Consider the following 25,178-nt stretch of genomic DNA (forward strand, 5'->3'; position numbering starts at 1 on the left):
TTCTGTGCAATTCAGAACCCTGGCTGAAGCATTAGTAAGCTCCAAATGTTAAGGAACGTGTTTTCCCACCCTAGTCCCAGATCTGTGCCTGCATATATTGCGTTTCCACACATGTTCTTTCAGAGATGGACAGGATATGCATTTGCTTACATCAGAAAACTGAGCTTTAAACATCTGGGCTTTCTGTTTTATTGCTGCTTCTTTTTTTTTTTTTCTGCACTGTTTGTTCATGCAAAATTCATATCTGGGAAGGGCATCTCAAATCCCTGCTTCTGAGTCAAAAAGGGAAAGTATGGAAGTGAAAAGAGAGATTGTATCATTTAAGAAATATGATTCATGAATTAATCCTCGTCTGCTACACCATCTGTGGCGTGTGTTTCAATACAAAAATCCTGGTTTTGTATCTCTTTAAAAAGCCTCCTCCTCGCCGGCCACGCGGCGTTCTGCGGTGCTGGGGGGAGTTGGATGCTTTCAGAGGCAGGGCAGGGGTTTGGCAGCCTCCCGGGCTGGTGCCGATGGGGGCGGGATCCTGCTCCATGCAGGAGTGGAAAATAAGGGGTTCTGGAAAGTGGATCAAGGGGGGTTTTGTGCTTGCCGACAGGGTGAAGGCCTCCCCGTTCTAGTTCAGTTCTTTGAATTGTTCTCTAGCTTTTCACAGGGGACCATTTTTCCTTTTTAAACAAATTTTTTCAGGTTTCTATTCCTTGAGCTTTTGTAGCACGCCCCATTTCCTTCTGGAGTTAGACCTGGGACATCTGTGTGCCTCTTCTCCCCCAGCCACATCCTTCACCAGCAGGGTCCTGGATCGGGGCAGCATCTCAGCACGGGCAGCCATCCCTTCCCAGATCCACACACGTCCCTGGACAAGGGCATCTTGCTGCCCCACCAGTTTGTTCCTCTTCTTCATGGGGAAAGCCTGAAACAGCTTGAGCAACTGCAGCAAAAGCCGAGATGCTGGGGAGGTCTCGAGCAAGGTGGATGTCCCTCGCCCTCGCCCTTGCCGTGGTGGCCCCAGCCCGTGCCTTGGGGTGCCGTGCATGTGGCCGTACCAACCACACGGTAACTACAGCTCTGGGGAGCTCCCGGACACTGGTAACGCTGATAGATGGAGCCTATCCAGGAGCTCAGTGCCGATGGTGAAATATTTCGGGTTTATTGCCTTTCCATTCATTTTGTTTTCACGCCTTTCTGCCTCCCTGACTCATTGCCACGCGGCCTCTGCTCGCAATCTCTGTCTGCTGCGGTAACACCCCCTGGACAAGGCAGGAGGCACTGGTGCTTGCAGCTGCTTTTTGAGCTGCTTTTTTAATTGAGCATCTAAAGCCAGGATGGTGACAGAGAGGAAAACATTAGCAATGCCTTTTGCCGTGGTAGGAAGCGTGAATAAAGTGCTCAGAGGAAGGCAGGGCGCGTGGTGCCAGGCTCAGGATGCTGCAGAAAAGTCCTGGTGTCCAACCAGGGGCTCTGTGGGCAGAAATCTCCCAGCTGATGGCAGCCACTGTCATAGGGTTCCTCATGGGAGAAGGTCATCCTCATAACCGGGTGCCAGCTCATTTCAGCCTCTTGCTTAGTCCCAAATCCTCCCGCTGGCAGTGCGGGTGCTTTGCTGGTGGGAAAAGCTGAGCGAGCGCCGCGAGCACTGCGAGGCCGCTGTGAATAGTGGTGTGTGAAGGGAAAACTGTGTCAGCAGTGGTTAGGGAAATGTTTAACCCAAGCTGGAATTAGAGTCTGAATTACTCCTGAATGGAAAATTCCTGCAGGAACGCAGACCTGAATCAGCACCCAGCTTGCTGTGTCTCAAGCCCGCACGCACACACGTGTCGTCGCTTTCACTAGGAGCTCTGTCTAGCTTATTTTATGCCTCTGCAGTATATTGCAGCTGTCCTCAAGCATATTCTGGAACTGCTTCAATCATTTTTGACCTGAGTTGCTAAGTTTATATGCCATTAAATGTGCTGAAGTTTGGGAAGTGCAGGTTGCTCGGGGTGTACCTGCAGCTTGGGGCACAGGGTGCTCGTCTCACTGGCATCACGCCGCAGGGTTCTTCATGAAACGAGGTTACAGATTTTTTCCCTTGAGGAGGTCCTGTGCTTACTTGCACTGCTAGCATCAGCATTCTGAGGGAAAAAAAAAAAAGGAATAAAAAAAAAAAAAAAAAAAACACAAAAGCTCCACTGGTTTTAAAAAAACAGCAGCAAACAGTAAAACAAATTGTCCCAGAAAAGGAAAAAGAGAAGCGGTCTAAACATAAATAAATAGGCAATAAATAGTTTGCGTTTGACTTCTTGTTTGCTGAAGGACTGGCATTGTTTTGGAGAGGTTATCCCACGTTGTATTCCCCCAGCAGACACCGGAATTTTCTGCAGGTCCTTTTCTCCTCCGGGGGAGGACAGCCCCAGCCCTGTGGGACCGCGTCCCCGCTTCAGGTGCCTCCGTCCGGTCCTTGTTAGCAGGTAGGGCAGTAAGAAGAGTTGTTCTAAACACCATGGGGTGCCCGAAAAGCCAAGGAAGGGTGGGTGGTACATTCAGCACTGCCTTGAGCAAATAAGGAGCTCGGGGGAGAGTCCTGAGGTGCGGGGCGCCCGCAGTTCCCGTGACCGGGAGTGGAGCTCGGGGTGCTCAGCACCTTTGCAAATGAGGCCACGCTGCCTAGTGCATGGAAAACGAAATCGTTAAGTAGCTGTTGCATTAAGACTCTGCTTTTATTCATGGAGTGTAATGTGATTCATTTGCCCTTTTGCTCTCATGTTGAGAAGGCAGTCATCTAGTATGCATCGCTGGCTGCTGGCTGCAGGGAGAGGGTTTTTTAAATTTATTTATTTTTTTTACTTTTTTTTTTTTTTGTGAAAGAGCAGACATTTTCATCAAGTGCAGCTCAGCCACGGAGTTGTGCCTTGTCCCTTTTGGCGAGCAGCCCTGTTTGGGGAAGTGTTGAGCTCAGCCACTTCCCCGTCTCCAAGCCTCAAGGCCAAAATCAATGCAGGAGGGCTACGAGAGCACCCGGGCAGCACCCTTGGGTGACGGCGCACGGACCTGCTGGGGCATGCGGCCAAGCCCTCTGTGTCCCCAGGATGCCACCAGCCATGGGCAGGGCACCAGAAAAAAAAAGGGCACTTTTTCTGATACCCTGAAAATGGGTGGAGGAGGTCGTGGGTTGCTGCTGCTGCTGTCACGGTTCGCGTTAGGTGGGAGGTTAGACACAGCCCAGGGACATCGTTCCTTCCTGGAGCTACAACAAGAACCATGCCAAGTGAGGGAAGAGGGCAGAAGCCAGAAGAACAGAAAAAATAATTTTTTTTAAATGTTAGCGCAGGGAGCATTAACTAAGGCACTAATTCCAAAAGAGTGATAATGAGTAAGGCGCTTTGAGTCACTGCTGCTTGTTACGGACGGGATCGGAGCGGTTCAGCTCCATGTGCTGGAGCTCAGCCTGCAGAATAAGAAGTGAGAAATCCCTTTTTGGCCCCAGCAATGGTGGCCAGCTCTTTCTAAGCGTGGGATCTGAACCGTGTCTCGGCGCTGCTGTCGAATTCCCCGCGGTGCCGATGCGCAGCACGGTGACCACCTCAAAGTCCTCGGGTGACCCTGGATTCTTAATGCTTCCAGGGTCAGGGGATGTATAAAAATCAAGAAGGCCTGGTTCAAAAGCAGAAGACAGGAGGAGAGCCCCTGCAATATGTCCCTTTGTGTTTTTTTTTTTTTTTTGCTTTGTCCTTTTGTGCTTCCCCACCAAAGATAGGACATGTGGAGGCCGAAGAGGCGTGAGGTTGAGCGGCCGACCGAGCGCAGCGACCCTGGGGTGCGGACCTGGGGAAAGGCTGTTCTGCAGCAGGGCACGAGCTGGGCGCTTCCTTTGGTGACTTTCCTACTCTTTGTCGACAGGGAGGCATGAGAAGAATGGGTCAGCTGTGCCTAAAGATAAGGAGAAAGGGTTTTGGAAGGAGCTCAGGGCTGAGAGCTGTTGGAAGGGGATTTTTTTTTGCCGTTTGGGGTGGACAAAAGAGGGGAGGCTGCATGGAGCTGGGGAGGTGGTAACGCCGACCTTCTCTGCTCTTTGTTTTCGACCAAGAAATGCACAAATCACTGATGGTATTGCTGAGTGGTTTCCTGCTGCTTTGTGGCTTGATTTGGATCTGCAGCCGTTCCTAGCCCGGTTCCTGACTCCACGTTGCAGTCGCTCACAAAAGCAAGCAAATCCTCGCCCGTGGAACTGTGATTGTTTCCTAAGCGTGGCCCGATAGGAAGACTGCTTCGCAAACACCTTCACCTCGCATCGTGCTTTAGATCCTAAATGGGTTTTGAATAGATTAATGCCTTTCGGAGTGTTCTAGAAAGGTCAAAAACAGCAAAGAGGATCTAATAGCAGTGTAGCAACCAGCTGGTTGCACTGGGTTTCATTTTACTGCCATAGTAACACTATGAGCCACAGTGTTAATACCGTGCCCACTGAATGCCATTTCCCCCCCTCTTTTTGTCAGAAGACCAGCCCATAAGAAGATATTTTCTTCCTCAAGAATTTCTACCAGGCAGTAATAGGCTTTTTGGAGGGGACAGTCCTCATACCCAGAGATGTAAGGTGGGTAATTTACAAGGCAATGTGCAAATGCCAAATTGTTAGGCAGAACTGCTGCTGATTTAGAAGGCAGTTAATGCTATAAATGTGCCAAGTGCCAGTAGAGTGTTTCTACAGATGGAATAACTGGAAATATTGGAGAGGTTCCAAAGGTTTAATCAAATTCAACCATTTTTTTTTTAATTTTTTTTTTTAACTGCAGAATTCTCTAAGGGGCGCGAGTTGAAATAGTAGATTATTCCATTGCTTTTAGTACCAGGGGGGAGATTTTCGCAGGCGAACATAAAGCACTATACTTTCAAGCAAACACACAAGCAGGTACCCAAATCAGGGTGACAGCAGCAACGCTGTGATAACCTGTGTCGGCCGAGCTAGGGGGAGCATCGTCCTCGGGTACCGTGTCAAGAGGGACCTTGGAAGCAGGCCGATGGGTTTTCAGCTCTGCAACACGACGGGAGCGAGGGGAAGGGAGTGTGGAAGTGGCAGTCAGCTGCATCCCTGCTCCTGTGCTGGGCCTCTGCTGTACCTGGGCAGGTTTCGGTGGGATTCTGGGCACGAGCATCCTTTTCGTGGCTCAGTGTGCAGTGCTGGGGCATGCATATGTTTCTGCACAGATGCACACCTTCCTCTAGTCTTGTTGACAGCCTTTCCAAGGCTTCTTATTTAGCCAGACCATATGTGCTTGGGCATGGAGCTGGTGTGATGTGGAAAGAGCATCACATTATCCTTGGGCTGCAAACACCAGCGGGAGCAATTCAGAGCAAATTTTATCTGCAAGAAAGATGTCGAGCTCCTGAGCTTGCATCGCATCGCAGGGCATTTGTGGCGGTCAAAGGCGATTTTTTAGCTCAGTTGTTAAAACCAGAATCCAGGCTCCCAGGTATCACAAAATTAGCCCTCCTTATCTGTTCCTTAAGCCCTACAGCACAGTGTGGATCCCCACCAGGGAGAGGAGGCATTGTGGCACATCCCCAGGGCAGGCTTTGCTGCCGAAGAGGTGATACGGGCCAAGCTGTGGCAGGGGCTGGACATTATGGCGTGGGGTTTCCCTTGCCATTTGTAGGGAAAATGAAGAGCCCTGCCGGCAACAGGATTTTGGTTAGGGGTGGCAGGGCCGTGAACCTGAAGGGTCCAGGCTGTAGGAAGTCCTGCAGCAGGAGTGCTGCTGTGACAGCACTGAAGCCTTTATCTCGCTGGGATTTTTTCATGTGCTGTTTCTTCAGTCACTTTTTTTTTTTTTTTTTTTTTTTCAGTCGGCTTGTTTGGATCCATTAATTGTCATTTGGTTAGTTTTGTAAGGGAGGAAGAATTTCCTGCTTTTCCTGGAGTGCTCGGTATTGATCCTCCCTGCTCTCTGCCACTCGGGAGCTGGGGACCGTCTCCCTCCCAGGCACTGCCATCCTCTCTGCCTACTTTCTGCGCAGACCCCCGCGTCGCTCCATGCAGCATTTCTCACTGAATAAATTGCTACAAAGCTATTAGCCTCAATGCCACAGTCTGCTGCTCCTGCTTTCCTGCACCCACCTCCACCCTGCAATTGATCCAGCCTGCTGTCTGTTTTCTACAGTCAAGAATGCCTGGTGCCACTGCACATAAATTGCTTCAAAATTGAATTGTTTAAAAATGTTTTATAAACATTCCCTCCCCTTCGTGGTAACGTCCGTAGTGCCAGCCAGAGCTGGGAGCTTGTGCTGATTTTTACCAGGCAGGATGGGGAAGATTCTCAATTTCTTCCTTTTTTTTTTAACTAAATTCAATACAGAAATTAAAAACAATGTGGTTATGGGAAGCAGGCGTCTGATGGATGCTGTTATATATGGATACCTCTCACCCCAGGGCTGCCCAGGCTCAGGAACACGCTAGAGCAAGTTACATAGGGACTTTCTTCGTATGCATCCTCTGCGTGGAAGTGAAAAACGCCTTTACAAGTGCTCTGGAAAGAAGATACAGAAAAAGCAAATAATTTTGCAGGTAGTTCTAAGTATCACCCTGAGAAACATCTGATTGTACAAAAGGTGGCACAGCGCTTCCAACGGTTGTTGATGTTCCTTTGTTTCCCATCCTTCCCCCCACCCCTCCCCAAACTCCTCTTCACTCCAAATACCAACACAAGAGCCCTTCTGAAGCGACATTTATCTTGAGTGCTGCTATATCAGGATTCATCGATCTTGTCAGAATATCATCCGCGCCTAATTGAAGCTCCAAGGGTTGAAGAGTGACACACGTGCTCTCCTCCTCTGCGCCTGGTCTCTGCTTATTGCTGAGGGGCTGACTCTGGGTGAGGCTTGCTGGGATCGTGCTTCACAGGTTGTCCCATCTCGGAGCCTCCCCTCTGTGCTGTGGCCCCAGCTCTGTCCCCTGGAGGTGCCAGGACCCAGCTAAGCAAACAGAGAGGGTTTGTCCTCTGTCCCCTGACACCCTCTTAGCCAGCTGGCGAAGGGAATTTGATCTTCTTTTAGGGCTTGTATTTTTTTAACGTGCCTCTCTTTGCAGTGCACTGCAGTGCTGTTACTGAGGTCCTCACTGCAGGGCCCAGATCCCTCCTGGCTGCCCGATGTTCCCGCAGTCCCAGCCTCCGCACCCCTTCATTTTTCATTGCCCAGTGATACGTGTCCTGGTGAACACCCTGGCTGTGTCTTTCTGACATTTGCACGCCTATTCTTATGTTATACTGAACGTGGTTTAAGCAGATTCCTGCAGGAATGTCTCCCAAACCTACAGATCCTCCTTAAGCTCTTCCCCAGTTTTGCCTACCAGAGGCAGACACGTTCAGCATTACAGCGTAAGGCTGTGACCTCACCCTTGGACCGACCCGCAGCGATGCTGCATCAAACTGACTTTAGATGACATCATCGTGACGTCTGTACGTGTTCTTAGTTTGGGAACACTCTGGGGCACTTGACAAATACCAGAAATACAAAGTTAGCATGGTTGATGGCTCTTACACAGACAACCCTCAAGCTCATCCAGAGAGGTTAACTCAATTGGTACAGATTTATTTGCAAATCTTTGTTCAGACAGGACCACCTTTAAGTGCAGACAGACGTTTGTCTCTGCTCAGGTGCTGTCATTTCTGTTGTACCATCGAGCAGGAGGCTATCGTGCTGCTGATGTTTATGGCAGGCTTGGAAACACTCAGCAATAAACCATCTGTCAGGAAATTCTTGGTTCGCTTCTGCTCTGGGTCCAGATCAGAGCTAGAGGTGAGGCGCTCCTGTTAGCGTGTTGTGGTCCCAGACCTACTTCTCATCCTTGATTTTTTCTTTGCCTCTGATTTTTTAGTGCTATTAGCCTAGGATTTCTCTTTCCTTTCTTTTCCCAAGGACAAGAGAAGTGCTTTTGTGCAGACAGCAGGACTCCCACCGTCACCCAAAGGAAGGTTACAAACTACAGTCACCTCAGCTGGGGGCAGTGCCCTGAAGAGCAGGGTTTTGAGGCTCTTCCTCAGGTTTTTTTAAAACCTGTTCGCTTTGCACCGAGTGCTTAAACGGTCTTTGGTCCCGAAACAAGGACTTTCCACATGACTGGAGGACGCTGGCCTGGAAGGAAGAGCACTTGTGTTTGTTTCAGTGCACATTTCCTTCTGCTAAGTGCAACAGCTCCAGGATCCCCTGGTCTTTTGGTGCTTGGGGGCTTCTTCTGAAAGAGGGCAAGGAGGGTCCGAGCCCCTTGGTTCATGTAAAGGAGTCCGTGACCGTCACCTCTTTGTCCCCCAGAGGTGCCACTGCGGGCCTGGTCCTCCACGTGTCTAATGAGGGCCTGCGAGTGACGTGACTTCCTCAGACTGAACAGAATTCTCTATTTCCAAACCAGAAAATAGACAAGGGAATAAAAATCTCTTTCAGTCTGTACAGATTTTGTGTTTTCTTCAGTCCAACATCGTTATTCATCCCCCTGCCTTACCATACAGGCCTCTGGGGCCAAGTCACCCAGGTGGGACCCGCTTCTGCTCCTCATTCCTCTCCATCCCCTTGCACCCCAGCTGACATCCTCCCGTGGCTCCTGGCCAGACAGAGGTTTTAGGAAGTTGGGAAGTTTGGCCACCCTTGGCCTAATTAGTTTGTTAAGCACAGGAGAGCTGAGATCACAGTTCAGATGGCTGTTATTTGAGGAAGCTTGAGACAGTGTGAGAGGATTAAGTAGTAAAATTGTGTCTATTACTTTGGCCAAAAACGTATGTTCAATTTGACTCGAATATTTAATTTTTGAAACTTAAGGGTTAGATATTAATATGGGCTTGGCAGAGAGTTCATCACTTGTAAGACTGTGCTAAGAGTTCTTCACGTGCTGAGATCAATGCTTGAAGTCAAGCATGTCTTTCTGGAAATTATCCTCTGAACAAATAATTGGCCTCAATGAGGAGGTGACTGGGCAAAATTTAATTGCCTATTATTGTAGGAGGTCCTCTTAAGCAAGCTGGTGGTCCCTTCTGGTCTTAAATCCCATGAACGTCTATAAAATGCTGTTTTTTAGTGGTGTTGTGTCGGGGCTGGCTGAGGAAAAACAGTATTGACCTACTCAACATGGGTAAATGGGTAGGCTTGCTTTTTTTTTTTTTTTTTCCTTTTTGCTATTGCTCACCTGCATCTATTTTGATAAGGAAAACCAATACGTACTGGAACCTTTTAAAGGATCTTAAGTAAATGAGAACTAACATAAGAAATTTAAAGGGTATTTGGTCAAAATAGTAGCGAGGATTTTAGTCAAAATTGGAGAATTCAAGGAATTCTGGAAGTGTTTTTTAGTCAGCTTAAATCTGTTGAGCTTGGTAAGCATAGATGATGGCTCGTGGCTGATTTCTGCCCTCGCCAAAGCCCCAGGCACAGGCTGGGGCAGGGCTGTCCTGCCGGGACTCCTGACTCTTCCTGGGGAAGAGGTAGGGCTGAAGAGTTTGTCCAAAATCTGTAGTTTTGAGAGCTTGCTAGTCAAGTGAGCCTTGAGCATGGTGATTGGCACCCATCCCATGGCACTCAGCTCACAGCGTGTTGGGGTAAGGCTCATCCCCCTGCCACGTGCCAGGGTGTCGAGCTGTCGGAAGCATGTTCAACCTGCCAGGGCTTTGGGTTAGCAGGTCAGTGCTGGAAACACATCCCTAGGCTGGCCTTGGGGAGCACTGGATGGAGCGCTCGCTTCCCTAAATGATCATATGGCACCAAGCTACGTGGCACTGTGCCACACAGGTGTGTGACTGCGCTTTCTGGCTGGATAAAGTGGTTCCTTTACAGACATATTTAGGGCTTGTGAAGCTTTTGCTTCTGTGCATGCTGTACTGAGGGAAGGCACTGTGACACTGCCTCCAGACTTCTTTGATGTCCGGGTAGAGGTGCTGTCTGGTGGTGTGTTTCCATTCAGACCTGTTTCTTCTCCTCTGCCCTTCATCTCCCCAGGCTGGCTGCTGGAAGCCTCTGCTTGGTTCCTGTCTCTGTCCCCAACACAGGACGCTTTCAAACCAGCCAGGAGAAGACACTGTGGCTCACTGGCACCTCATTTCTTTCCTCTGTGTTTGCTCGTCTGCTTGCAGACCTGCAGTAGACAAGGGGTTAACAGCATCCTCTTGGTTCTTCCAGTTACCCCATCAGGACTGTTGAAAAATTAGCTTCTCCCCACTTACAGCACTATAATTAGGATACAGGAGTTGTGGGGAATGATTTCACAAAGTGACTTGGTGTACTCGCCCATGCACCCCAGGGAGCCAGGCAATTATGCATACATAATTCTACTCTTTGAATATTTTCTCTTTCTCTGCATAATTTCTCTCTATTCATCTTTCCAGTGTCCTTCTGAGATAAACTTAGAAGTCTCAGCTTTCAGAATTTAAAAAAAGATCCGATGACTGCGTGCTCACTATTTGCATTTAAACCAGAAGCCATTCCCCGGGATGGAGCAGAGGGGCGAGGAGCGGGGAGGGTGCAGGATCCTACAGAGGGATGCAGGAAAAGCCCGTCAAGAACATAGCACCGCCACGGCGTTGAGGAGCTCCTGAGCTCCCCATTCTTTTGGTTTTTAGCCTTTGGTAGGGCAAAGCTTCTGTTTTGCTGGGGCAGGTGCTGTGTGAAGGCTTCTCTGGTGCCCGTGGGGCTGCGATGTGGCTGGGCAGCAGCAGAGGCTGTGAAGGAGCTGGCTTCTCGGAGCGCAGCGTATTTTTGTTTCAAATATCCTGTTTATGCTGCTCTCGGTAAATTTATTGCAGCGCGATAAGCAAAACACAAAGTAACTGCCAGCATATTTCCACTGTCTTCAGAGTCAGTTTATCTCTATAAACTTGCTGTTGACATGATGCAATTTCTCCCTGTTGCAGTGTAGCTGTATAGCAGCAAAGTTGTGATAAAAGACAACTTGTTGAAGGGATTCTTTGTCATACTCCTGAATCATCTACAATCCCTTTTTCCCTAGTGCCAGAAGTGTGCTGGTGCTTTGCAATTATACCTACACTTGATTTCTTTTTTTTTTTCTTTTTTTTCCCTTTCCCTCAGCAATTCATGTTCCCTATTGTACCCTCATTCATTCTCTCTCTCTCTTTTGGTTTCTTCTTCTTCTCCTTTTTTTCTTTTTTACCCAGCACCTTCTCAAAGCACTGAAGCTGTAACTGCTTCGCTGTGGTCTTAGGAAAAGCTACTGTTCTACTTCCTGAAGAAAGCTCATTGTGTGGTGCCATGAAAAAAGGTTTAAACAACACAAGGGAATAAAGGCTCAGTATTTCTCTGAAAGTTTTTCTTTTCTTCTCCTTTTTTAATTTTTTTTTTTTTTTTTAAGGAATAATACATAAGCTGTCAGGAAAGGGCAGAAATGTCTCCTGCCTCTCTCTAGTCGTGTCTGTGAGGCTGTGAAATTCTAAGGAAATCTCCTTTTTACATGGGGGCTTGAAAGGTAGACCACCCCTCCTCCAAGCCTTTGCTGTTCTCTGCATTAGCCTCCTAAGTCTAACAATAAATCCTGAGATTGTGCCCAAACAGCACAGAATCAAAGCTTACAAGGCAGTAGCATAATTACTTGCCTTTTTTTTTTTTTTGGTGCCAATTTATAGCAATCTTATATAAGACACTCAAACACGATGATAAAGGCCTTTTCACCAGAGAGGGCTGAGTTATTCTGCAGTCAGCAGAGTTTCTCTGGGCTCACATCAGGGCAGATGCGCGATGGTTCGGGTGGCGGCTGCAGGTTTGCTGAACCCCTCCAGGTGCTGAATGCCACAAGTAGGGACATTTGTCCAGGAAAGGTGTTTTCCTTGGACTACAATTAGAGATTAAAGTGTTATTGCTTTGTTCCAAGTGGTACTGCAACCAGTGATCTTTAGGGTTGTCTTAGTCAAAGCACGCTCAAGGAGCGGTATGTTGTATGTTAGGTTCCTTGGCAAATACACTGAAGTAGACGTCAGCTTCAAACGCGGTGGTAGCCTGCCTTGGAAATTAGGAAAGGACAGCGAGTTTGTGGCCTGAGCAGGGAGGAGAGCTCTTGGAGGGCTGCAGCTGTTCTGTAATCCCCCAGCCATCTCTGACAGCTGCCCACAAAACACCTTTCTGCCCGGCCCCGCACGGGAGCTGCAGGGATGTTGTTATCATCTAAACCACTGTAATTAATCAGTGCTTAGAGATAGCATGAAGGGAGCTGCATTTCTGTCATTTCTCCTGTTTTCTGTAGCCGACTGTACAGCAGGACACTAGAAATGCCATCATGGAGCCAAAACGCTTTGACAAAGAGTTGGCTCCTTGTGAGGAGAACCAATTCGGTGCCCCTGGACCTGGGATGTGGCGCGTGTCCGCCTGGCCCTCGCCTCAGCTGTGAGGCCTGCAGGCCCCGAGGCCTCACCCACTGTCACTGCTGGATTGATCCCGCCGCTTTTGGTTTTCTCTTTTCCCCTTTACATACTTTATGTATATGTATACATAAATCCAGGCGTTTAAAGGTATTCCTAGCATCATCCTTTGAGTCTTGTCAGGACGAGGTGCCGCCTGCACTAGGTGCACTATGTGTGTCCCACATGGCCGATGCCTCCCCGATGCACCAATTCTGTGTTGTAGCCCACAGGATGCGGTTTTCTGGCTGTAAACCACCCCCTTCCTCTGTAGTCTGATGGAGGGGATGCCTTTCAGTGTGGTTAAAACATACCCAGGGACGCAGCCCGCCTGCTGCAGCAGCACACGTCTCGCCGACAGGCAGCTGCGCAGGGCCGTGTGTGGCACAAGGAGTATTTATTTCCTGACGTGCTGTCGGTACCTGAACTTACGCGACCCATTTCTGCCGTGGTATCCATCAGCAGGTGGGAGGCAGGAATGCATTATTTGTTTCATCGACTTGTTTGCTTAACTTGGAGCTGGTGTAGTGCTTAAATAGAGCATCTCCCTGTGCGCGGCTCGTCTATCCAGGCTCTTGTTCCCGTTCGCGTTACTCTCCTCCTCCTCACATTCCCCCGCCTGTGTTGCAGCACCTGTCGCGTTTTACCATGAACTAGAGTGTAACTTTTTCGCAGCAGGGATAATTTGTGCCTGTCCCCATGCGGCTCTGAGCATCACGGGGCTGGGGCCCGCTGGGGGTCCGTGGGTCCCATGCACGGCAGCAGGGAGGGCGCTGGCAAGGATCCGGCTGGGGGCTGTTCTCTAACACCATGTGAAATACCATTAGCACCTTGGAAAAGCTGTCGCTTCCGTTCCTGGAATACCTTTTAGGCAGGTTCCCTGCAATAACGTGAAATCTGGACACTAGGATAGCTAGGATATGCCAGAGGCAGTCAAACCAGAGTCCTTTTTTATCACAATACGCTTTGATTAAGATCATTATAGCAACTGGTAGCAGCACTACTGTTGGGATTGAGTTGGTATTTCTGTCTCACAGGCTGCAGCTCAGTGTTCAAGCTGTCAGCCCAGATGCAATTTAAGAAAAAAATTGAAAACCGAAAATGGTTTCCATCCATTGAAGCGTTTTAGAGCTGTGTTCTTAAAAGATAGATTTTAACTTGCACTGGAATATTTTTATGGGTGATACGTGTCTACACGTTATAGGGTTTTCAAGAATCTATGACTTCCCCAAAAAATGTTGCACTCCTTCAGTTTTTCTTCAGCTTGTAGCATGAGGAAAAGCATGTGCACGTAACAGGGACCTTTGCATAGGGAGTTGATACCACGTACAACTCTTATTTGCATACTATTCTGTCTAATCTCATAGGCCATCTAAATTTTTTTTTTTTGGATCTTTGGAAAAAGGGAGAATAATACAGTGCCCTGTAGCTTTGTGTCCTGAGCAGTCAGCATCATTTGACGCAATGGTGGCTTCACATAGGCAAAGCAGAACAGGAGCTGGAGCAGCCAACATTAGTAGGATGAGCTCAGGGTAAAATATGGCCAGGCTGGGTAAGAGGTAAAAAAGAAGTAGTATGGCTAATCCCCATGTGTTCAGAAGTTGCAAGACTGGCTTGAATCATGCCATTTTTAAAAAAAAAGGAAAAAAAGAAACTGTATTCCTGTTACGTGATTTTGTTCTTTGAGCCTCTAGCTCATACCTGGGTCCGATTTTCAAGTGCTTCTCTGCAGTCTGGCAGGCTGGGCACATAGCTGTGTTGTAGGTGATGCTGTCATGTCATCGCTGACTCTAGGAGCTCAAGCACTGGGAAAAACACCAGACAGTCAGAGATGATGGTACTGGGGGAGCTGGAAGCACTAAATTTAGATCATTTGAAATCCTTCACTTCTGCAGTGCTGCTAGATTGTTAACTGAGGTGAAAAAAATTGAAGTACTTTGTGAGTTTCAAATTGATAGCATCCTTTAAAATCTTAGCATAAATTCAGTGGCACTTCACCTCCCGCACACAATCGGATCTAAAGAGTGAGAGTAACGATGTCATTTTTTCCCAAGCTACACAAAGAACACATATCAGGGATGTATTAATGAAATATTAGCAAATCAATGCTAGGAAAACCTAACAGCAAGCTGGAAAAGAAGCGTGTGCTGGTCAGCGGGGGAGTTACAGCAATGACCTGACCCAGTGGGGCCAATTCAACCCAGAGATCTGGTTGCTATTGAGAGAAAATACAACTTGCTGCAAGAAAGGAGGACGAACACCCTTCAGCAGGGTGGAGGCACAGTGGTGACACCCGCGTTTGGAAATGGGCACGGTGTGTAATAGGCAAGGTGACTGTACAGCAAAACGTGCATCGTTTGTTTTGGGATAAGGTGGTTTCATTTCTGGACAGCTCTTGGCTCACCTGGCATGCAGACACGGCACCAGGCTGCTCGCCCCTTCTGGAATAAACCTCACCAGGGTTCAGCTTTACGCATGGAAAGGGTGGGAGGGCAAGTTTGGCATGGCCGGGTATTTCCTTGACCCAAACCAAAGAAAAAACGAGGGAATGTTTTATATTCTCAGGTCTTGGAGATGCCTTTAGTCAGCGTGTACCTCAGAGGTCTCTTCTGCCCTGAGCTGTGTTTCTGTGCTTGCTTGGGTTGGGTGTTTTTGGTGTGTGTGTGGCCCTCTGCAAAAAGCACTGCTCAGCCGAAGCCCTGTAACTACACGCGGGGCTCTGTCGCTCAAACATCCTTCTGAGCCCACCCCGAGGTCCACAAGGACCTTCCCATGGGGCAGGGTTTGCAGCCTCGTGGGCTCTGTAGAGGGCTTTCTGAAGCCTCTCCAGCTTCCTGAACCCACTGCACATCAGGGTGCTCTGTCGTTTCCAGGAAGTTGTTCCCAAACAGCAGTGAAAATGTTCGATAGGTTAATCACCAAGCGGTTTAATTGCATCTTTTCCATAGCTGTTAGTTGTTGCTGCAGGAAGCCACTCCTGTCTGAAGAATGGTGTGCGTTTCAGGTAGGGCTGATCCTGAACCCTAAACCCTAAGCCTGCCATCCTATAAAATCCTATGAAAGCATCTCAAACCTGGCTGTCACTTCTGCCTGCTGACAGAACAGCTCTGTTTTCTCAGGCTGCAGCATTTGGAAATGCTGTTGGACTGGCAGACAAACCCAGACACCACAACCCAAGCCCTTTACTGCTCTGTGTGTCCCCGTGCGTGGGGCTGCCCGGTCCCCGCAGCCCTGCTCTCATCCAGCCGCTGCCAGCTCCCACCTCGCCGGGGTAAATTGGCTCTTTCTGAAGCAACTCACATCTCTTTGGGGCTGCGTTCAGCTCCGCAGCCCTAAGCTCGCTGCGGCCCATTTATCAGTTCCTGCTCAGAGATTTTTAGCGTGCACCAGGACATCATGTAGGTTTAACAAACAGGCTGAGAGACAAGCCATCCAATACCTTCTCCATTAACCTCTCAAACGTGGCATGCCAAAAGCCATCACTTTAAATTGCTGCAGGCCTCGTCCTGCTGTGAAAGCAGCCTTTCCCCCGCTCTTTGGATATACTTCGACATGCCAATCCCCATTTTTAAGATCCAGGGTGAAAAATCAGGCTCTGCCTGCTGCATCATTCACAGCATCATCTCTCCATGGTAATGGACAGGAATCCTCTAAGTGACTTCAGGATGTTGTGCTAACATCTTTTCCTTAAACGAGAGCTGTGGGCACAGCCCGAGGACCACTTAATTTCTGCAGTGCTGTTAAGTTTCTTCCACAGGCCGTCGCTGTGCCGGCTTTGTCCCCGCTGTGGTTTTCCTCGGTGCAGCAGCCTGCTCAGCTCACACGTCGCAGCTGCGGCCAGGAGCAGATCTGGTGGGTCCCAGCGTTGGTGCACAGAGGGCTGCAGCCCCTGGGTGCCTGCTCCCAGAGGCAGGCTTGATTTATTTGCTGCACGTCAGAGTGCCTGCGCATCATTTGCTTTCACCCAGATACCTTTGAAGGAGTTGCTACAGACTGAATTCGTAATGCATATTTGGGAGTTTGTGTTTTTTTTCCCCAGCTTTTATTAGCCATAATGAAATCCCAGGTCATTTTTAGCCGGCCCGTTCGTCACTAATTTCCAGCAGTCTGAACCTCCAGAATTAACAGCCTCGTTCAGGGGAGGAGGCAGCATTTCCAGGCACGGTTATTCCTCTTTTCCTAGTCCCACTAGCAGAGGCAGCGAGGAGCAAAGCTTTCTGGTAGCACACCCTCCTGTCTTCCCGGAGCTGGCTTCGTGCAGGTCACCCTGACACCCTGCAGGGACGGGGAGCCATGGGCTTTGTGCTGCATCCCTCATCCAAAACTCACGGGGCGTTGAAGCTGCACCGTGAAGCTGCCCGTTTCCTTCTTATTACAGGTGGGTCCCAAAGGGGCGAGGGCAGCAGGAAGGGGACGATTTGGCAGAGATGTTTCTCAGCTCAGCAGGCACGCTTTGTCACATGCACGCACAGCGCTCTGCTTTGTCCACAGACGCCGTCCCTGGCCATTAATTTGATTTAGATGAGGTTAAATGAAACCTGCACACCTTGTTTTACTGGACTTCCATCAAATTGCTCCACAATAGCACCACTTATAGTGCACACAAATATGTCTTTCCACTCTCTCAGTGAAAGTAATTTATCAACAAGTGGTCCTTGTCCCTGTACCATGTAAAGTCTTTGTGAAATACACTTTTTACAGCAGGCTATGATTTGTACAACGTTTCTCCAGTTACAAATATGCTGTATTTCTCTTTTAAATGTTAAGATACAGAAGAATGAAAAGGAAGCGTGCAGGTTTGAATAATTTTTGAAGGGGAAAGCTATCTATTGTGCAGACCCTCCTTGAAATGAATAGATCTGCATTAAACGTGTTCTTGAACTTGGCGATGGACTTTGATTTAATCCATTGTAGAGGATATCTCACCGGTGTAAGCGAAATGCACGGAAGGGGAGGGCTGGGCGATTTTCCCTTCCCCACCACCTTTGTGTTTGTCAGCTGGTGGCGAGGGAATTGTTCCCTCCCCATCTGCTGGCGAGGACGGTCAGTAATGGGGACGCTCACCGGGGCACGGAGCCACGCTTTCCCACCTGGAGGTCTGGGATCCACACCTCGTGCTGCAGAGCCCTTGCTGCATTTCCCTGTGTCTGTTCCACGTGCCGGCCTGATCCTGCCCAGCCCCTTCCCCCCATCGTGCCCCTCTACCCCTACACCAAAGCGGGGAGTTCACTGCCCCTGCTTGGGGTCTGGTTTGCTTTATCCGGATGCGACTCTGCTTCTTTTTTGTCCTTTGTTTTATTATTATTATTTTTTTTAATCCTAACTGTTGAGCTGGAAAGCAACGCACGGAGAAGAAGGCGCTTTGCCGAGCGTGCTGTAGGCTGTGTGCTTCAGCTGTGTGTCTCCGCCATGGAACAGATGCTGCGGTTGCACCCCCGAGGAGATCAGGGGCTGGAAGCACGCCCTGTCCTTGCCACCTGGTAGGTGACAGGGCCAAAGGTGGCGCTCCCCAGGGCTCCTGGACGTGGGAGCTGCGGTGCCTGGAGGGAGGCAGAGCAGGCACCGGCACCCGCGCGCTGGGAGCAGATCACCGGCTTCCCTGCTGTTTCCCTGTCTCTCCCTGTCTCTGCTAAAAGGATTTGGCGTAAGAGGAATTCAGAAATCTTCTCCGTATTCTGCATCTGTCAGTGTTTCCTTGGAGGGATGTGTTATTTTTCAGCTGTCTGAGTAGTCTTTTCCAGGTGCAGTTGACGCTGGCATTTACAAGCCACGGGGTTGCAGATCCGTCCCGGTAAGCGCCGCGTGTCGGCAGCAGGTAGCACCCGCAGGTGCCTGCAGCCTGGGGAAATCAGCACCCAGCTCCCCGAGCAAGCCAGCCCTCTGAAAGCCTACCCCAGTGCTTAGGAGCCACAAACTGCCACTGAAATACCAAGCGGTGTTACTGCTGGGTTGGTGAGCCGCCATCTGGAGTCTCAAAACGCCACCAGGAAAAAACCACGGAGGGCTGCAGCATCCAGATACAGGTGGACAAGATGAAGGACCCCGTGCAGGAAACCTTAACTCAGCACTTCCTTGCCTCCCTCAGCTTCTGGCTCAGCACTAATGCTATTTTAACATAGTTGCGTGGCTCGAGTTGCTGTGATTAGAGCAGCAATTTGCTGTGCGTTCTTCAAAATTGCCAATCAATTTCAGCTTGAAATAGATGAAAGCCCCCACGTAAATGATGGCTGCTGTCCAGAAGGCACTAAGCAGTTTGGAAAATCTGAAATGGGATTCAAGTTGGTTGTACCAAGCGCAGGATCCCCAAGATCCCCTTGTGCATCCTTTAGCTGCAGACTGGGGAGTAAGAACGTAAGCCTACAAGGGAACAAAGGAAAAAAAAACAGGGAATTGTCTGGATTTGGTAGATCCCTTGGAGAACCTTGAATCTGGGTGAATTTCAGGCAAAAGAGCCTGCTATAGCTTGCGTGGTGGGAAAACCCACTGTGTTCCTGGCCATCCTCTGGCAGCCCCACAAGGGATGGATGCACCCAGAAGCATTGGCACCGCTGGCTGTGGCCGCGAGCTCCTTGGGGCACTGGTGGCACCGTGCAGCACCACGACAACACTGCACCTCCCCGATGATGCTTCTGCTGCCAAGGCAGAGCCTGCAGGCTCTGTTTTCCTTTGTGTTTCCCTCTTGTTGCTCTTTGTAGAGCTTTGTGATGACTGTCAGAGGTTGTTTTGTTACTGGGTGAATGGAGAACTTGGTCCAGGTAGCACTGGGTACCCACGGGTACGTCCAGCTGTCCAGTGCTTGCGTCCTTCTCTTGGAAATTGAGGTGTGCTGCTCCTTGGCCTGAGTTTCACCAGGCACTCCTGTTGGCGTGGCTCTCCTTTCATCTTTGTACATGGTTGAGGTCTGGGACAGCACCAACAAGTGACGGAGGGGTGATAACCACAGGGCCACGAGCAAGGTGCGCCCCAGGGGAGCACCTCAAGGTGCAGCGTGTGGTGCTTGTGCCAAAAAAACCCGCATCTCGGCCAAATACCGGGCTGCACAGCCTGGAGGCTCAGCACTGCAGAGAGTCCCCATCCCAGCAAACGTTTGCTGGGCCAGAATCTGCAGGAAGGCCCCACAGACTGTCACTGGTGATGCGCTGACCAGGGTCTGGGCTTGTTTTTTCTGGTGGAATTGGTGAAACTTTGGGGTTACGCATCAACAGGCTGCTTGCTGCTTGGTTTTGACTTTGTCTCCTTCTGCATGGTGGGAGGCTCGGAAGTTTATCCAGGAAGAAGGTGGGATTTTGACCAGTTTCAAACGTGGGCGGGGTTTTTTAGCATTTTCAAAGAGAAGGGTGTTTTATTTTTAGTAGTCCCTGAGGTTTCCTATCACCGCTACTGATTAGCCCAGGATACTTTGAAAATCGCGGCCGTGTCCTCAAGAGGCTGGGATTAGATCCGTGGTGACTCACGAGAAAGTTGAACAAAGGCAAAGTATTTGCTTTTGAGGAAAAATGAAAAAAGTCCTGATTTCTGGAAAACAAAGTCCTTAGCAGGGCTTTGCATGAGGCAAAGACAAATGGGCAGAGCTCAAGCTGAGCGCACAGACACGCGTTTCCTCCCGTTGCATCGCGTCTTGCCTCGCCGATACTGCGAGCACAGATTTGGGTACAAATTTTTTATTTTTACTGAAGAATTGATTTCATGGCTGCCTTAAGTGAATAAAGCTGTGATGTATTAACTAATGTCAGGCACGGGATGTTTACCTATTTATCTTCTCTGTGGCGTTGCCTGTAGGATTTTTTTCCTCTGTTCTCCGAGACTCGTTAACGTTGCAGACATAACCGAGGTCCTCCTAATGAAACAATTGCAGCTCGATATGCAGAGCAACACCTCCAGCAAAAGCTGATAAATGCGTTTGTTTATGATTTTTCTTCTTGCTATACTTCTGCGGATGAAGAGCAGGGAAAGTTGGTGACTTCCCAGTTCCAAAAAGCCGGATGGAAGGGGAGCCGACGGGCAGAGGGCCGGGGACACGAGCACGGCGGAGTCCCGGGCTCGGTGATTCTGAGCTGAGCAGTGAATATGAGTAATAATCCATGACCTCACTGTGATTAGAGATGAAAGAAGGCTGATGAAGGGACCCTGCCGTGACACAGAAAGGAATTAGACATTGTCTAAAGCCAGGGCAGTACTGGAGCATTTGGATTTCACATCTGAGATTCACGGGTGAATAATTCAACACTTGAAAAAATGCCTCAGCCACAGTGTGACATCTCCACATCTTCTTTCAGTGATATCCAAGACTTTAACTAAACATTGCTTCCCAGGGAGTTGGGGCAGCTGTCCAGATAGTTCTCCTCTTAAATATCAGCATTCCAGATTGTTACCTGGATACAGATGGAGGTTTGGACAGATATCTTAGGAGCTGCAGCCTCTCCGAAGGCAGGATTTCGCCTTCAGAAGTTGCCCTTAGCGTTTGGCTGAACCCAAAACCTTTCCGAGTGAAAATGAAGAGACGTATCTTTATATTTAATTGACACTTTGGGCTAATTGGGTGAGCCGCTAAGGCCTGCGGAGTCGTGGATGGGATTGTTTGGGAATTTTAAATAAATGAGCCAGTTCTCAAAGGCAGATGTTGGGAGATTTATTAAACATGAGCAGAGAAGTGGAGGAAAAGTAGAATGTGTATAAAACAGCCTTGTAAAATTACTTGCTGTTTTATAAATGCAGGAGCCCTATAAACTAACCCAGCCACTTGGTTTTAGAGCCAAATACAGGGCTGTTAAATCTCTGCATTTGGTTAAACGTACAGCACTCTGGAAATGCAAGTGTTAACGTCTTCGTACAACCTTAACTCTGCTTCCTAGAACATATACATTATAATAAGTCTTTAAATAAATGATCACATATTATTCCTCAAATAATTCATCCTTTTTCTGAATTATTAGCTAAAAATGGATGGTATCTTATAATCATCATCAATTCAGACACCTTATCAGGCCTGATAAATTCTTTTCACTGTGTGATAAGTGTTTTGATCATTTGCTTTTCCTACCTACCCCCATTCCCTTTTTAGTCAGAAGCATCAGCTCCTTCAGAGGCACATCACAGGATGAGACTTTGAAGCTATTTCACCTGCAAAACGTGGCGGTCCAGCCGTGCCAGCTGGGTGAAACCTCTCACTCCGTTGTGACAACACGCTCCAGTCAGTGGTCGTGGTGTGGCTGCTGTAAGTCGTGTCAGGATTTGCCTTGTCTGGGGGACCCAAGGCTCCGAGGAGGCAGGAGCAGGGCAGAGCAGCTAAGCTGTCTGCTCAGGCTTGTGGTTTTCCTGGTGCCCGTCTTCCCCATTTTTGTGTGCACGTGTGTGATTTGAAAGCAAGAGCAAACCAGCAGGAGTAACCCCAGCTTCGTGCTCCAGAGCTGAAAGCACAGGCTTCCCTTTCCCAGCACAGGGAGCATGCAGGAATGGCACGGAGCTGAAAGTTTAGAAAGGAAATCATATAGAAGAGGCCATCTGCTGTCAACGCGGTCATTTATATGTATATAAAAAGGAAAAAGCCTTATAAAACTTCAAGTTGTTGCTGAATATCCAAGAGCTCTGGCTGGGAACTTTAATGGGCGAGGGGCTGCAGGTAAATGAGGAACAGAGCGCCCTTTGGGGGCTGCTCTCACCCCTGCCTCTTTCCTAGCAGCCCAGCTTACCTGGATTCTCCAGGTCTGTAGCAGATGTGTTTGTATTTGATGCTGCCCATCGCGTGTCCGTGGTAAGGAAAGCATTAAGGCAGTATGTATGAGAGGTGGGATGGAGGAGCCCTTCCTCCCGACACCCCAGATTCATTTCTTCCCGTGTCTAATCCAGGCACTCGGATGTTCGCTCTTTCTACCCGTGCTTTTATGAAAATTCTGTGTATTTTAGAAATTAGCACTTTTTATCCTGAGTCCATATATGTTAATTGCTAATAAGAGACAAACGAGCCTTTCCAAGATTTCTTTTTCACTATAAAATTTCTAATTTGGAGATATTAGAAAAGAGAAATGTTTACCCCACTAGGGTTACTGCAAATATCCTGATGAGCTTTCATATCCTCCTCCAACACCAGCAGGCTTAATTGCCCTCTTTAGTCCAAACTTCAATGCATTACAAATTCATGCAGGAAAAAAAAAATCATTTTTTTTCTCTTCTTTTTCTTAAACCTGGTGGTTAACAGTGATGAGAAGAAACTATTTCTAATAGGGGATCTTAAGAGGGAATTGTAAAGTTTAGGACTGAGCCTTTCCTTCGGCGTACCTCTGTGAAATCCATTTCCTCACGCTATTCTGGCTCTGCATTAATCCATATCTTTAAACAAAATTTTACACACCATTCTTCAGCTGAGTTATTCGATAATATCCAGTGTGCAAGGAACTGTGAAGCATCCCCATTCTTAGAAAGCTTCTGTAATATTAATGTACTTGACCTTGGTCTCTCGTATTTCCTGATTAGGTTCACAGGAAGGGATTGTGAAGCTTTTAAGATACTGTCTTGTAGACCTATACGTAAATACTGCAGTAGAAAGAGAATTTTGGTAATAAGTTTATTTAAATGAAGCAATTCTGCCCATCAAGAAATCTCCATCCTGAACTATTCTTTAATGGCTTTTGTTATTTTAGACTAGCCTGATACATAATTAGCTTTGGAGAGGTCCTTGTGTTTTTGTAAGGTTAACACCCACGTATCTCACTGAATTTTCAACCTTTGCAGATTGGAGTTTTTAATCATTTCCAGCCTAATTTTCTCAGAAATGCAAGCCCTTAACATTTCTGATTTATCTTAACTTTATAGCCAGCGACTGAGCGAAAGCTACACGTTGGGAATACCGTTGCTTTTAAGGAGGAAAGGCAAAACGCAGTGGTACAGTAGAGTCTGCCTGCCGTCCTGCTGCCCATGGTCCCGCGGGCAAAGATTTCTTCAGCTCCACAAAGAAAACTTTCTATTGCAGCATCTGCATTTTCCCGTTCAGTTTGAGACTTTCCAGCACGTCGGGACAGAGTACGGTATCTCAAGCTTTGTTTTTATAAATAGCACAGAGTTTGTTAAGTGCCCTCCTGATTTTACTGCCTACGATAAATCCTGCATGGTGCGGATGCACACACCTAGCTCGGACTTTGTGTCCTGGTTCTGTCTGAGCCAGGGTTTTACCTCTCACGCAGGCTGAAAAATGCAGGCAGCCGAGGTAGGGGATGCTTTTTAAAGGGTCTCAGTTCCTCTGTTTTGGCTCTTGTTTTGCTTTGTGGTTTATTGCTGGTGGTGGTTTGTGGTTTTAAGATTTGTTTGGTAAGCCTCGTTAATGCGCTGCTCCCTCTCATCCTGTTCTTGCCAGCCTGCCGTAACAATTTCTTACCAGTTTGCTCTCAGATCCTTCCGAAAAAACCTTTGTGTAGATGTTGTAGAGCAGCATGGGGCAGCACAGGGTAGAGCTGTGCTTTTCCTGAGCATCGGTCGTGTTTTGATTTCCTGTTTACTGGAAGCAGGTCGGCTAGGAAATAAGAAGCCCAGCTGATTTGTGACCTTCATGGACCTACAGAGCAAATCAGTCCTAAAACACGTGCCTGTGCCATGGCACAGGACGTCTGGCTTCTTCTCCTTCAGATCCATTCAGGTCTAACACCTTCCTCCTCACCCAAACAATGAACCCAGGCTCTCTTGGCTTTCCATTGCCCTTGCTCCTCCCTGTTTGCTTTTGGGTTCACATTCTCCTTGCTGCTCCCATGTTTTCAGTCCTTCTGGTTTCCTCAATCCTACTTGGACCTTTTTTTGGCCCACGAGGTTCCCATTTTCCCCTGTTACTGCTCGGCCTCACCCTGCCCCTTGCACACGCGGGCTGCAGCTATTTTTCTTTGCCTTCTGCTGGCTTTGTCTTTTGGGTTTAGCAGCTGTCCTTCCCCTAGCACGGCACAGCTTTTTGCTGAAATACACCGTGCTCCAGCCATTCCTTCACGCGTTTCAGCTTCTCAAGGCTTTTAATTGCCGCCTTTTTCCCTTTATGATATACTGCTGTTCTTGATGTGTGAGAATACATTTACAGAGAAAGCTCCTTCTGTATTTTACATGTGCTTTGTCAGGAAGGCTATAATTTTGTTCACTTCCTTCCTTTTTCCTTAAAGTTGTTTGTGACAGGTCTTGAAACACTGGCACCTTATGTCCTCTCGGAGTAAGGTCAGAAACTGTCATTTATTTCAGAATCTGCTCTAAAATAGTCAGCTCTTAATATCTTATCTCGGGGTCTGCTGGAGTTGGGGCTCAGGCTCTGTGATAATTGTTGCTTCTGCTTTCAGCTGAGAAGAAAGTGGAGGCTTGCTATGAATATTAACAAGCCATCCATCCTTTACACCTTCTGGGAACACACGAGTTCTTAAATTGTTTCTTCTTCTCATGATTTTTGTGTTCTCCATTTTCTCTGCAAGCTCTTTTTTTATCAACTTCATTTTTTTTTTACCCCGGATTTATTCCTAATTGGAGGCTTTTATCCGTATTTATATCTAGGTTGCCAAACCTATTCTCAGTTAATGTTTGTTCTGTCAAACCTCACCTCCTCGAAGGGTTTTGGCTGTCTCACAGCTGGATTTAACCCACTAAGGCCTTCTTCATCATCTCTTTCACTTTGGCCTTTTGTCCATTTTCATCCTTGATAAGATGAAAGTCCAGGGAACAGCTAGGGGATTGATTATTTCCTCTTCAGGTTTTTATGGGAAAACAGCTCTGAAAAACTGGAACCCGTAAGTCTGGCGTCCATTTCATGGACAGGGGAAGCTCTCTGTGATGGGCAGAGAATACCTTTCCTCATTA

At 48.3% G+C, this 25,178-nt stretch overlaps 1 protein-coding gene across 3 annotated transcripts in view; it reads left to right on the forward strand.

Moving 5' to 3' along the window:
* The window catches only part of NEXMIF (neurite extension and migration factor), a 128,482-nt gene that overhangs the window by 88,057 nt on the left and 15,247 nt on the right, over positions 1–25,178 (forward strand). Inside the window, exons 1-2 of one of the 3 annotated variants that reach the window (XM_032196358.1) lie at positions 14,294–14,304; positions 19,699–19,702. The exons of the other annotated variants lie outside the window; for them this stretch is intronic. The gene's annotated coding sequence lies outside the window, so the exon portion shown is untranslated. Of the gene's footprint in view, positions 1–14,293; positions 14,305–19,698; positions 19,703–25,178 lie in introns of those variants that run through there. 3 annotated transcript variants of the gene reach the window in all.

The sequence above is a fragment of the Aythya fuligula genome, chromosome 13 (genome assembly GCF_009819795.1).
Source record: "Aythya fuligula isolate bAytFul2 chromosome 13, bAytFul2.pri, whole genome shotgun sequence".
Classification (NCBI taxonomy): domain Eukaryota; kingdom Metazoa; phylum Chordata; class Aves; order Anseriformes; family Anatidae; genus Aythya; species Aythya fuligula.